Source organism: Olea europaea, chromosome 18, assembly GCF_002742605.1.
Source record: "Olea europaea var. sylvestris chromosome 18, O_europaea_v1, whole genome shotgun sequence".
Lineage (NCBI taxonomy): Eukaryota > Viridiplantae > Streptophyta > Magnoliopsida > Lamiales > Oleaceae > Olea > Olea europaea.
Genome location: NC_036254.1, coordinates 10,557,365 through 10,570,351, shown reverse-complemented (window position 1 = coordinate 10,570,351; position 12,987 = coordinate 10,557,365). Strand labels below are relative to the sequence as shown.

The 12,987-nt window shown below is 35.7% G+C and overlaps 1 long non-coding RNA gene across 1 annotated transcript; it reads left to right on the top strand.

Annotated features, from left to right (window-relative positions):
- The first annotated feature begins 11,732 nt into the window (after nucleotides 1-11,732).
- LOC111366472 lies at nucleotides 11,733-12,333 on the top strand. Its single transcript, XR_002697659.1, has 2 exons — nucleotides 11,733-11,876; nucleotides 12,053-12,333. It is a non-coding gene; the product is annotated as an uncharacterized LOC111366472 (long non-coding RNA).
- The last annotated feature ends 654 nt before the right edge of the window (nucleotides 12,334-12,987 follow it).

The following is a 12,987-nucleotide window of genomic DNA, read 5'->3' as shown; positions in this document are numbered from 1 at the left end:
AGTCACCGCTTCTACCCACTTTGACACATAATCAACCGCTACCAATATGTATTGATTTGAGAATGAAGGAGGAAAAGGTCCCATAAAATCAATACCCCATACATAAAAAATTTCCACCTCTAATATAAAATTCAAAGGCATTTCATTTCGGTTGGAAATATTACCACTGCGTTGGCATTTGTCGCACTTGGAGACAAGAATATGAGCATCTTTGAATAATGTAGGCCAATAAAAATCGAATTGAAGTACCTTTGATGCGATTTTCAGGGCCTCAAAGTGACCAACATAGGGTGAGGAATGACATTGTTCAAGGATTTGCTCCATTTCATCTTCCGCACACATCTCCGTATAATTTGATCCGGGCTCTGTTTGAACAACAATGGATCGTTCCAAAAATAATGCTTGATATCGGCAAAGAACTTCTTCCTTTGTTGGTAAGAGAGATCCGAGGGAATGATGCCACTAGCAAGAAAGTTCACATGGTCCGCATACCATGGTATATGGGTGGCTTGTAGAAGATGCATAATTTGCAAGAGTTGTTCATCGGGAAATACCTCATTTATCTCCCTATCCACTACCTCTTTGGTTTTCTCAAGTCGAGACAGATGATCGGCAACAACATTTTCGGTCCCTTTTTTATCGTGAATTTCCAAGTCAAACTCTTGTAGAAGAAGGACCCATCTAATTAACCGAGGTTTGGCATCTTTCTTTGCTAGCAAATACTTGAGGGCTGAGTGGTCCCTGTAAACAATCACTTTCGATCCAATGAGGTAAGATCGAAATTTATCAAATGCAAATACCACTGCGAGCATCTCTTTTTCAGTAACGGCATAGTTCAGTTGAGCATCAGTCAAAGTCCGGCTAGCATAGTAAATAACATGCAAGATTTTATTTCTCCTTTGCCCTAAAACTGCTCCAACGGCATAATCGCTTGCATCGCACATAAGCTCAAATGGTAAATTCCAATCCGGAGCTACAATGATAGGAGCCGTGATGAGTTTCTCTTTAAGAGTGTTAAAAGCATGGAGGCACTCTTGAGAGAAATCAAATGGAGTGTTCTTCTCAAGTAAGGAGCAAAGTGGATTTGTGATCTTCAAAAAGTCCATGATAAACCTCCTATAAAATTCGGCATGCCCCAAAAAACTCCTTATCCCTTTCACCAAGGTATGTAGAGGTAATTTCTCAATGACTTGGATTTTTGCCTTGTAAACCTCTATCCCTTTACGTGAAATCCGATGGCCGAAAACTATGCCTTCCTGGACCATGAAATGATATTTTTCTCAATTAAGTACTAAATTTGTCTCCTCACATCTTTTCAACACTATCTCTAAATTGCTCAAACATCCATCAAATGAGGCCCCACATACCGAGAAGTCATCCATAAAAACCTCAGTAAATTTCTCCACCATGTCGGAGAATATAGCCATCATACACCTTTAGAAAGTGGCGGGTGCGTTGCAAAGGTCAAAGGGCATCTTTCTATATGCAAATATATCATATGAGCATGTGAAGGTGGTTTTCTCTTAATCCTCTGGGGCTATAGGAATTTGATTATAGCCTGAATACCCATCCAAAAAACAATAATGAGAATACCCCGCTAACCGCTCAAGCATTTGATCAATAAAAGGAAGAGGAAAGTGATCATTCCCTGTAGTCTTGTTAAGCTTGCGGTAATCTATGTATACCCTCCAACCGATCACGGGTCTAGTAGGTATAAGTACATTATCCTCATTTTCCACAACCGTGACACCTCCTTTCTTTGGCACCTCTTGAACGGGGCTCACCCATGTACTATCTGAAATCGGATAAATAATGCCCGCATCAAGCTACTTTACCACTTCTTTCATGTTGGGGTTCAATTGCCTTTGATGCTCCACTGATGATTTGAAATCATCCTCCATAAGGATTTTTTGCATGCATAGTGAAGGACTAATTCCCTTAATGTCTGTAATAGTCCAACCAATGGCTCCCTTGTACTCCCTTAACACCCGAGTTACTTCTCTTCATCCAATTCATTTAAGAAATTAGCAATGATAACCGGAAGCATAGATGACTCTCCCAAATAAGCATACCTCAAATGAGATGGAAGAGGCTTCAAATCAAGTATAGGTGTCTGCTGAAGAAATGGCAGTGGTGGTGAAGAGCTCTTTTCCAAGTCCTCATAATTTGGTGCTCTCTTATAAGACCGAGAAGGTGTAGCCTCCAAATAGTGTACCATATGCTCAACTTTAGGGTCTTCCTCTTTGATAGCCAAAGGATAAACAAGACATGCTTCTAGAGGATCCTTAGAAAGCCTGTAAAAAGACTCGGCAACCACATGATCAACAACATCCACTCGAAGGCATGAATCAGATTCCGATGGATACTTGATGGCCTTCAAGATATTGAATGTAACTTTTTCATCTTGGACTCTTAGAACGAGCTGCCCCTTTTGCACATCAATCAAAGCTCGACCGGTGGCAAGAAATGGTCGTCTTAAAATGATAGGGATGTCATGATCCTCTTCCATGTCAAGAATTATGAAATCAGCTGGAAATATGAATTTGTCCACCTTGACCAATACATCCTCAATGACACCCCGAGGATATTTAATTGATCAATCAGCCAATTGTAATGATACAGTGGTGGCCTTAGCTTCTCCCAATCCCAGCTTCTTGAAAATAGACAAAGGCATCAAACTAATACTGGCACCAAGCTCACATAAAGCTTTACTAAAATTTAAATCTCCAATAGTGCATGGAATAGTAAAACTCCCTGGATCTTTGATTTTCGGTGGTAGCTTCTTCTGAAGGATAGCACTACACTCTTCCGTTAGCATTACTGTCTCATGTTCTTCTAGTTTCCTTTTGTTTGAAAGAATGTCCTTCATAAATTTGGCATAATTCGGCATTTGAGCTAATGCATCGGCAAATGGAATGTTTATGTGTAGCTTCTTGAATATCTCCAAAAAGTTTCCAAATTGAGCATCCAATTTCTGTTTGTGAAGCCTTTGTGGGAAGGGAATATGAGGCACATAGGCTTTGACCGGTATTGGAGCCTTTGATGTTGATGGCTCCGATTCTTCTTCAATTAGTGTCTCGTCCTTTGGACTAGGTTCTTGCATAATCCTTTCTTCTTCAATGGGTGTCTTGTCGGTTTGACCCTTAGGGCGTGTCACCGTGATTTCGGGCAATTGCACCCCACTTCTAGTGGTAATAGCTTGTACATTCTCCCTTGGATTTGTTTCGGTGTTGCTAGGCAATGCCCGCTATTGCCTTTCGAAGATAAGCTTGGCAATTTGACCCACTTGACATTCCAAGTTTTTCAAAGAGGCATCATTGCTTTCTTAATATTATAATTGATGGTTTGCCAACTTAGCAATAGCCTCTTCCCAACCTTTTTTTTCTCTTGTGGCTTCGAGTTGAGCACATTTTGATTATTTCCATAAGAAAAGTTCGGATGATTTCACCAACTGGGGTTATAAGTTTGCGAATAAGGATTGTATCCTTGGCGTTGAAAGTTTTGAGTATATACCACTTGCTCGGTAGATGCTGAACCACTACCTATCAATGGACAACTCGGGCTTCGGTGATTTGGTTCACAAATATCACAAATAGGTGGAGATTGTACCATATGAGCGGAATGAGAGCTCGAGGTAGATGAAGAAAGTCCTTCTACCTTCTTTGCTAGTGAGTCGATCTTTGCTAGAACCATTGAGAAAGCTTCACCATCTCGAACTCCACCAACCCCTCTTTGTGAACCTCTATCCGGCCACATAGCACTTTGTTCACTCATGACCTTAAATAGATCATATGCTTCCCGAATATTCTTCTTCTTGATTGAGCCATTAGATGATGAATCCACATTTGAACGGCAAGAAGGAGTCAACCCGGCATAAAAATGATTCACTTGTTGCCCCATTGTGATTCCATGATTTGGACATTTTCGAAGCATATCCTTGAACCTTTCTCAAGCCTCGTGAAAGCTCTCAAATTCGGATTGTTGGAAAGTGGTTATGTCATGCTTGAGTTTGGCTACTCAGGCGGGTGGAAAGAATTTGGCTGTGAATTTTTGAATAAATTCCAACCAACTATTTATACTTCTGGGCGGTAGAGTCTCAAGCCATTCCCTTGCCTTATCCTTCAATGTGTGAACAAATAACCTCATCCGGATCGTCTCCACATTTACGCCTTCATATTTAAAATTTTCAACATTCTCTATGAATCGTGCAACATGTGAGTGAGGGTTCTCATCAATCCTTCCATAGAATGGAATGGTATTGGAGAACAAACTAATAACATCCGGACGAAGTTGAAAGTTTGGATGTCAATATGGAGGGTAAACAATACTTGATTCATTCTCTACTACGGGTGGGTTCATGAAGTTCCCAAACAGTATATCTTCCTCATTTACAATAGGCTCTTGAACTCTACCCGCTTGGTTACCAAAACCCGGTGGAATGCCGCCTCGAGGAACATTTTCCGGTTGAGCATTATGTTCCAAATTACTCCCTTGGTGTGTCATCTCAATCAATTGTTGCCTTCTCAATTCCCTTTGTTCCCGTCGCCTTCTTTGGAAAGGTTTTTCAATATCCGGATCAAGCTCGAAAAGATCAAAACTTCTCGAACGAAGCATGCACCACCAAAGACCTAAGGTTAAAAGTTAATTACACAATAAATATATAAAAGCTATGCAAAAGAAAAAAAGAACGAAACTTGTAAAAATTAGAATCAACAAAAGATGATAATTGAAATAAAACATTCACCAGCAACGGCGCCAAAAACTTGTTCGCTAAAATCATACTGCAAGTGCACGGGTCGCGTTCAAGTAATAAAGTGGACATTTGAAGTCCGAGTTGTCGATCCCTCGAGGAATGTTTAATTTAAATTACACAACTTTAATCAATTTAATTCTAACAATGAAAATAAACAAATACACAACAAAGAGTTGATTTTAGAAACTAAAGAAAAAAAAATACAAAATAGGAAAATATGGAAATCTTGGGAATTTTGGAGGAAAACGTGATTGAGATTCATGGTTTCGCTTAGCCGTCGCCTAATTAATTTCTCCATATGCCAATTAACGAATTACTCATTTACGATGTTAGATCCGATTCTTCAATTTTAGCTAATTACCTCTCTCGAGTGAAATTAACCATAATTGATTGGTTTAACCTATTATATCTCTATGTCGATTACAACTAAATAACAGCATTAAATTGTTATGAAAATAGCTCATTGGGTCACATAGGGCTAAAGATATATATCTATCCTCTATACAAACCTAGAGTTTCTACCATTTGGTCTAAAATACACAATCTTCTCTCGAACTATGTACACTTCACGAAACATATTCATTCATTGGCCACATAAATGAAAATGCAATAAATATAATAATAGAAACACATGGAAATGGGCAATTTAATATCAAATAGCAAATATTGAAAATCAATTAAACCTATGTCAAGCTACTACCATAAATCCCAACAAAATACTTAGCCCATGTTAAATAAATGATAATCAAGGAGAATATTCATCAAATGTATTACAAATAAGGCTAAATGATGAAGAAAATACAAAGATATAGATAAAACCCTTTTTTGTAGATTGACTATGATTTTCCCCAAATGCTTTGCCAAATCCTTGATGTTATCTCCCTGTTACTCTATGTTATATCTCCAAAATAACCAAGAAAAAGAAAAGAAAATGAAAGCAAAATGAAAAAAAAGAAAGAACCCAGCAGAAAACAGAACCCAGCAGAAGATCGAACTGAAGAACTGCAAATGAAAACTCAGCTGCTGGTTTTATATTAAAACCTAGGAAAATTGCAGCCTTGGTCCCTGAAGTTTCAAAAGTGAACAAAAAGGTCCCCAACTCATTTTTTCTTTTAAAATGGGCGCCTCGGTGCCTGGTTCTCTGTCCAAAACCATGAAAATGGTTTTCTTTTTGAAGCCAAGTTTCAAATATTTGCATGCTAGTCCCTCAACTTTAATTTTGTACAATTTGGTCCTCGAATTTTGACTTCCAATTCGATTTTGCCCTCCATAAATTGCATCTCAAATCCTCCACTTTTTGACTTGTTTTCCTTGGCCTCCAACTTCACAATTTTGTACAATTTTAGTCCTTTTTCCTCATTTTTCTTCCTTTTGCCTTGTTCTCTTTTCTTTAGGTGATTTTTACCTACAAAAGTGAATATTACTTAACTATGAGTAGAATTCTATTCTTTTCGTCAATAATTATATCAAATTAAGTGCCCAATAAGTGTGCAAAAACACACTTATCAGAAAGCATAAAAGGAAAATATACTCCAAACCCAGTCACTGGTGGCCAAGGTACTTGGAGGTAGTGACCCTTAGATGATTTTGCAATATTCTTTATATTTTCTTAATTGTTCTTTTGCAATTGTTTTGTTTATACATGGACACATGGATTTTTGTTCAATATGAGAAAATTTAGGGTTGTTCTCGATAATCTTTCAATTAATGTGGTTTCGGATCCCAATATTATGTGACGATCTGATCTTTATGCCAAAGTCGTTAATTTATGTATTGTTCGTTCTGGAAGAACCTAAATTCATCCTATCTCTAATAGATTTCTATTGCGTCCCAAGAATTCGAACTCATGATCTTTACCATAAGAGAGACTTAAATTAATCCTGATACTAATTGGACAACTATGACAACCTGAATCCTTAACGACTCGAGTGCCACTAACTCCTAAATTAAAATAATTTAAGGAATATTCAACACTATTATATAAATTATTAAACATATATAATAATTCAAATGATCCAGTGATTTTGATAATTTAACTTGAAAAAAGAAATATTTTAAAGATAACAAAATAATCTATTATCGGAACTTTTGCCACCATAAGCCATATTCGTGCCAACCGCCTCGAATCATCAATCATCTAGAAGAAAAGATATAAAGGGATGAGAATAAATATCAATAAATGTGCTTGAATAATGAATTTATATATGTATTTTTATACCCAAAAAAAAATCATAATTATAGAGAGAGACTTGAAAATTAAACCGAACTTAGATGATGTTAAATTCTCGTACGTAACGCTATTAAACTCCTGTCAATTCTAAATAAATCATACGTAATATGGACCAAAAAATAAAACACATCCGTAGAAATATTATATGCATAAACATTAACCACAATAAACGTAAAATACGACCAACTTATTTCGAGAGATTAATCAAATTATGAATAAATTTGCTAGATCGATTTCAAATCACAGATCGTGTGAGCGTACAAAATATATATCATGGGTGTGCAATATAATATATATTACGTATATATATAACATTTGTATAGTGTCTTTGTGAGTCGCACGAACCATTACACATTCAAAAATGATATTCGGGGGAGCAATTATCCTCAATTGTTCTAGTCCCCCATATGGCCTGCCCAAACTAGCGGGGGATTCTAGATTAATCAATGAATTGGGGTGGGGGTTAGGAAAAAAGAAATTATTCTTCTTGTACAATCCATGTTGACAATGCACTCATAGGAGGGGGGCTCACGATTTTTCTATTCAGTGTGAGCCCCCCTCCTAAGTGTCCAATTGTCAAATGGGTTTGTCAATCCCGATTGTACACATAGCACAGTTGGAAAAAAAGTCCTTATCACGAGTAGGGGATGAGAAATAAAGTCCCCGCCTCAAACTCAGCCTCAATAACCTTAGTTAATTGGAAGAAAAATTAATTTAACGTTATTGGGCATTGAAACCCATCTTGAGACATTGAATAAAAGAACTACTTCACTACATTGAATTCATTAGTCGTTTGCCCTCTCTTATTGAATCGCTTTTTTAATTTCTTATGATCTCATATTAAAAATCATTTTTTGATAATAACCAGATCCATTCCTCTTGTAATCAACCCAATAAACACTGGATAGACATTTTGGAATTTCTAAATCCCCAAATCTCTTAGCACCTCGATGGAGCAACCCCGAGCTGTCGACATTGATGGGTATCAATTTCGTGATGCCGCCACTGGCCTGCAGCATAGGGATACTCCCAATCTCGTCTCTTTTATTTGGAAGTCGTGTCTTCTCCACCCATTCCTTATTTATGAGTTCCTTTTAGCATTGGTTCTCTTTGTTTCGGCTTCTTCTACTTATCTTCTTGCGGCGTGTACAACCTAAGTTAGTGGCTCTTAGGTAGTTTCTGTAGCTGCTGACCTGTGCTTTCAATATGTGTTTGCGTGTGCAAATAAAAGAGAGAGATCTAAGGTTTGGGGTTAAAATAATAAAAAATATAAACAAAGTACGTAGGAAGTGGAGACTGTGGGGTTGTGTGTCCATATAGTATATTTTGTTATAATAAATAATAATTTATAATAAACAAATTGTGATTTTATCCATTTAATGTATTTATTTATTATTGAGTATGTGAGCATATGAATTAAAGTAATTATAATTACCTGTGACAATATAAGTTGGGTACTTGTACTGAGAAGTGTAGTGTGACATAACTTATATTTTGATTACAAATATTTTGTTCACAACCAATAAATTAGAGTTGCCACTTTATACGGGAAGATTGTAGCGTTGATTTATTCACTAATTAGATTTTTGATTTGTCCTCATCACAAAGTTGGAACACTCCCACTCATTTGATGGAGTTAGGCATCTCGTGCCACAATAAAAATGAGGATTTATTATCATTTGACTTATAAATATTTTGTTGGAACCTTCTACTGGAAGTCCTCCAAAAATAAAGTCATATATAAGTGTAATAACCTCTGCAAATAATTTTTAAATTATCCAAAATATATGAGATGTTATCTATAGGATAATCAGCCGATTATCCAATTTTTAAAACTTTCTATTATAAGATTCAATTTCAGTTAATTTAGAATAACGTAGTCTTCCTTTAGGGAGACCGATGTAATTTGACACCAGACATACGTATTTTAATAATAAATTGGATGAAGGAGGAGGCCGCAAGTTTATACACGCTATAAACCTTCCCCCACTTATTATTTTGAACCATTGGATTTTGATTTTATAATTAATGTGCCAAATATAAACAATTATAATGGCACTAAATTGTTAAATATAATTTTTTAACCACATCTAATTAATTTAGAGTGATAAAAAAAATCCAATACCAATGCATATGTTTAGTGCATTGGGTGGTGTTCAATTTAATCTACATGACATGTGATAATCATACATTCATTCATCATCCATAAAGCAATTTTCGCCCCAATTCTTCAATTTCCTTGTAATCTAACCCATTCAATATTCAAAAATTGAGTCCATTTAATTTTTTCGCAATCCTTAAATCAAAAGCCCTTAGCCAAAAATATTTGCCCAAGTCATAAAGAAAAGCACAAAAACTCAAAAATAACCTAATTTCACAAATCCTGGAAAATTCGCCATGTATCACATCCACCATCCATCTCCTACAATGACATCGACAGTAGCAACACCAAAAGAGGCCACCATAGCTGCAGCCGTCGAGTGGCAATGGCGACTGCAAACAGTAATAGCAAGCGCCGCTGCTACATTTGCAGTAGCTATGGTTGTCATGACAGGCAACAGAAGCAGCTATCACAACTTGGAGCAACTGTTGCATTTGGACGCAGCGACTGTAGCCACTCCGGTCGCGATAGTTGTTATTGCCGCCACTTGTAATTCTACAATGGTTTTTGCATTTTGTTTGTCCTATTTCTATCTCCTTCCATTTCTCTAACAAGAATCAGAAACGAAAAATGCATGAAGCCCAAAAAACTTCATCTTCTTTTAATACACAAGTGTAGAAGTATGAAAAATATGTACAAAACCCTAATGACGCATGGCTTACAATTTTTCTAGAGAAAAGAAAGACAAATGGAATGAATTAGAATGGGAAGTAAAAAAAAATCCCAGGGCCAAAAGTGATTATGTATAAACATCTACTTTAAGCATATAAAGTAGTAAACATGTCAAATTAAATAACCTAACACCGCCCATACTAAAAATGCATTTTATACTAGGATTCGAAGCACTTAATCCTACTCAAGGCTCTTAGTAACCTTGGCTTTGATTCCATTTGTTGGTTATTGAATTTAATCATCAAAATAGGAAATTAATTTCCCTTTGAAGATTAAATGTAAATAAATAAAAGATCTACGATCACCTTGAGATCATTGGATGTCTTAAATTCTTCCACATAAAAGGAAAATGATAACCTTGAAGGAGATTTTAGTGGCCTAGCCAAGTGCTTTTTCCCTTATATCTTATCCCTTGTGTTCTTTAGGTGCCTCCCTCTTTGGGAAATAAAAATATGGCTTACCCTAAAAACTAAGTGAAAATGTGTCCATAAAGGACATATTTATAATACTCAATTAGGATTTTATAATTGCACAAATTTTCTTGGACTTAATTGTAGTAGACCAATTAAGTCACACATTTATTGTAGTCAAGAAAGGGACCTAATCAGACCAACAAGACTTAAGCTACAATAGAAGTTTCTAATTGGGTCAACTCTTAACCAATTGAGATACATCTATTAATCTCGGCTCATTGTACCAAAAATCGAGATTCCATTGTCGAGTCGAGTGATAGTTATAGAAGTAAATTATGATTCGATGAAAATATGCTCCGATTATTGTTCCACAAGTCAACCCCCATTGGACCATTAATAAGTTGAAAATGATAAAATAACCGTTTTGTCCTTGAACATTATTACCCTCTAAGTTCCATTTTCATAAGATGAATTAGTTGTGATCAAATAACAATATAGAGTCCAACGATCTCATCATCAAGCTACTGAGCACAGGTTCAATTGTCTATCTAAAATACCTTAGAGTGATGATCGTCTCATCTTAATGATTAATGGATTTCACTATCACAAGTATATGATCTCTAATTGTTTCGACCTGATTCCCAAAGCACCAAGATCAATCTTCTAATTAAGATTTCACTCATTGTTACTTCAAAAAATTTGAACTAGCAATCAAAAGTATATTACTCACTCAGGATTTAGTTGAATTGTTTGATAGAGTCTCATTTCGAACGATCACAAATGAGTTATCTATGCGGTTCCCGTTTAATGTGCATCACAAAACACATTATTGTTCTTATTGCCAAATATAGACAAATCTTAATAAGAACAATGTAATTTTATAAACATAAAGTGTCCAACTTCATGTACTGAGATTGTAAACGACATATTTTGATCACATCTTGAATTGCATCTTACTATACCTAAACTATTGAGTATATAATTTGTGACGTTCTATATGTTCATGGAACCTTAGATAATCATTTCAAATTGTAGCATGTCAATTCAGAATGTCGTTTTTCAAAATACTACTGAAAAAAGGGACATTAAACTAACAATCTCTACAAGTGTTAGCCATATGGCCTCACAGTTTTTTGAAATTAATATTTGTTCGATTGAATTTTACATCTCTCTCAAAATGCATACCCTAGAGGGTGACATTGAGAAATTTCTGTGTGACACAAAAATCTAGTAATTTTTTTTCTTTATTTCTCTTATGTACTATTCAGTACATAATTTTGGCCTAATGAAACACAATTTCTAAAAGTATAATGTGAATATATCCATAGAACCCAAAATATTATGACTTGAAGTTTTAAAACTTGCTAAAATCATTGCACTTATATAAAAGAGGGAACCAGCCTTCACTGTTCATTTCTATGGTGTCCCATTTCATACACTAACCGGATATTCACTATTCACTATTCACTATTCACTATTCACTATTCACTAACTGGTTAACTCCTTTTCATAAATATCTCTCTAATAAAATAGCACAGAGAGAAAAGCAATCACTTCTACAGTCTCTCTCTTGAGCCCCCATAGAATCCCTTTCTTCCACCTATCTCTGTCGCCTGCGAGCACCGAAAATTTCTGCAGATTGACGTGGTAAAATTGAATTTAACGATTACATATTTATTTGTGTTTAATTTGATATCTCTATTTCATTTTATTGGTTTGATTTTGGTGGTTCATGTGACTCGTTCTCTGCAATTCGTTTTTCTCGTCCCTAATCAACCTCTCATTGGTTCTTGTTCATTTTCTGCCAATTTCATCCTGCGAAGTCTACTGGTTTCGGAGCTCAAAATTCAAACTCGGGATACTGCCTCGAAGATGATGGCATGTGCAAAGTTTGAGGGTAAACGATTTGGCGAGAAAAATAATTTAAATATTTTGTGAAGTACAGTTGAAGTTATTCTCTTGCAATAGGGACTTTACAAAGATTTGTAAGGTAAGATGTCACAAGGCATGAAGAAGCGGAGTTGGAAGAATTGAAACTGGAGACAGTCAACACCATTAGATTGGCTTGTACTTAGGTAAGAATAATGCTGAACAAATAGGGAATAAAAAAATAGACTGATGTGGCAGCTAATAATTGAGTATTTTTATGATGTTTTTTTACCCTTTATTCAATGAAAAATTGTCAAGTGTAATTTGGAAATACTTTTTAGTCATTAACTTTGACCACGTAGCATGATTGCTTAGGTAAATTATAGTGTTTTGAATAAGAAATTTGCATTTTAAGTTATTCAAAATGCTAAAAGATCCTGATATGTTTTAATTTATGTTTATATCTGAGAAAATAATTATATGATTTGAAGATAGATGAGGACACTGATCTTAGGAATCATTTGAATAAGTGTGAACTGAGTTGTTTAATATTGATGTCAAAAATTGAGGAAAAAGATAAGATAATAATTTTGCTGTCTTCCTTACCTAAGTCAGATGAGACATTGGTCACCACGTTACTAGTTGGTAAATCTACTTCGATAGTGAAGAAGGTTTTAAATCAAGTACTCTAGACAAAGTCTGAAATGAGGTGTGGTAAATCGCGAGGAAGAAATAATGTCCGGAGGGATCATTCTCAATGTCATTATAGGAGAAATGCCAAGTGTTAATACCGCCACAAGAAAGGACACATTAAGGCAAAATGTGAGAAGTTGACATATCATCTTAAAGTAAAGAAGAGTCTAGAGTCTAAAGAGGCCTCTGATTCTAC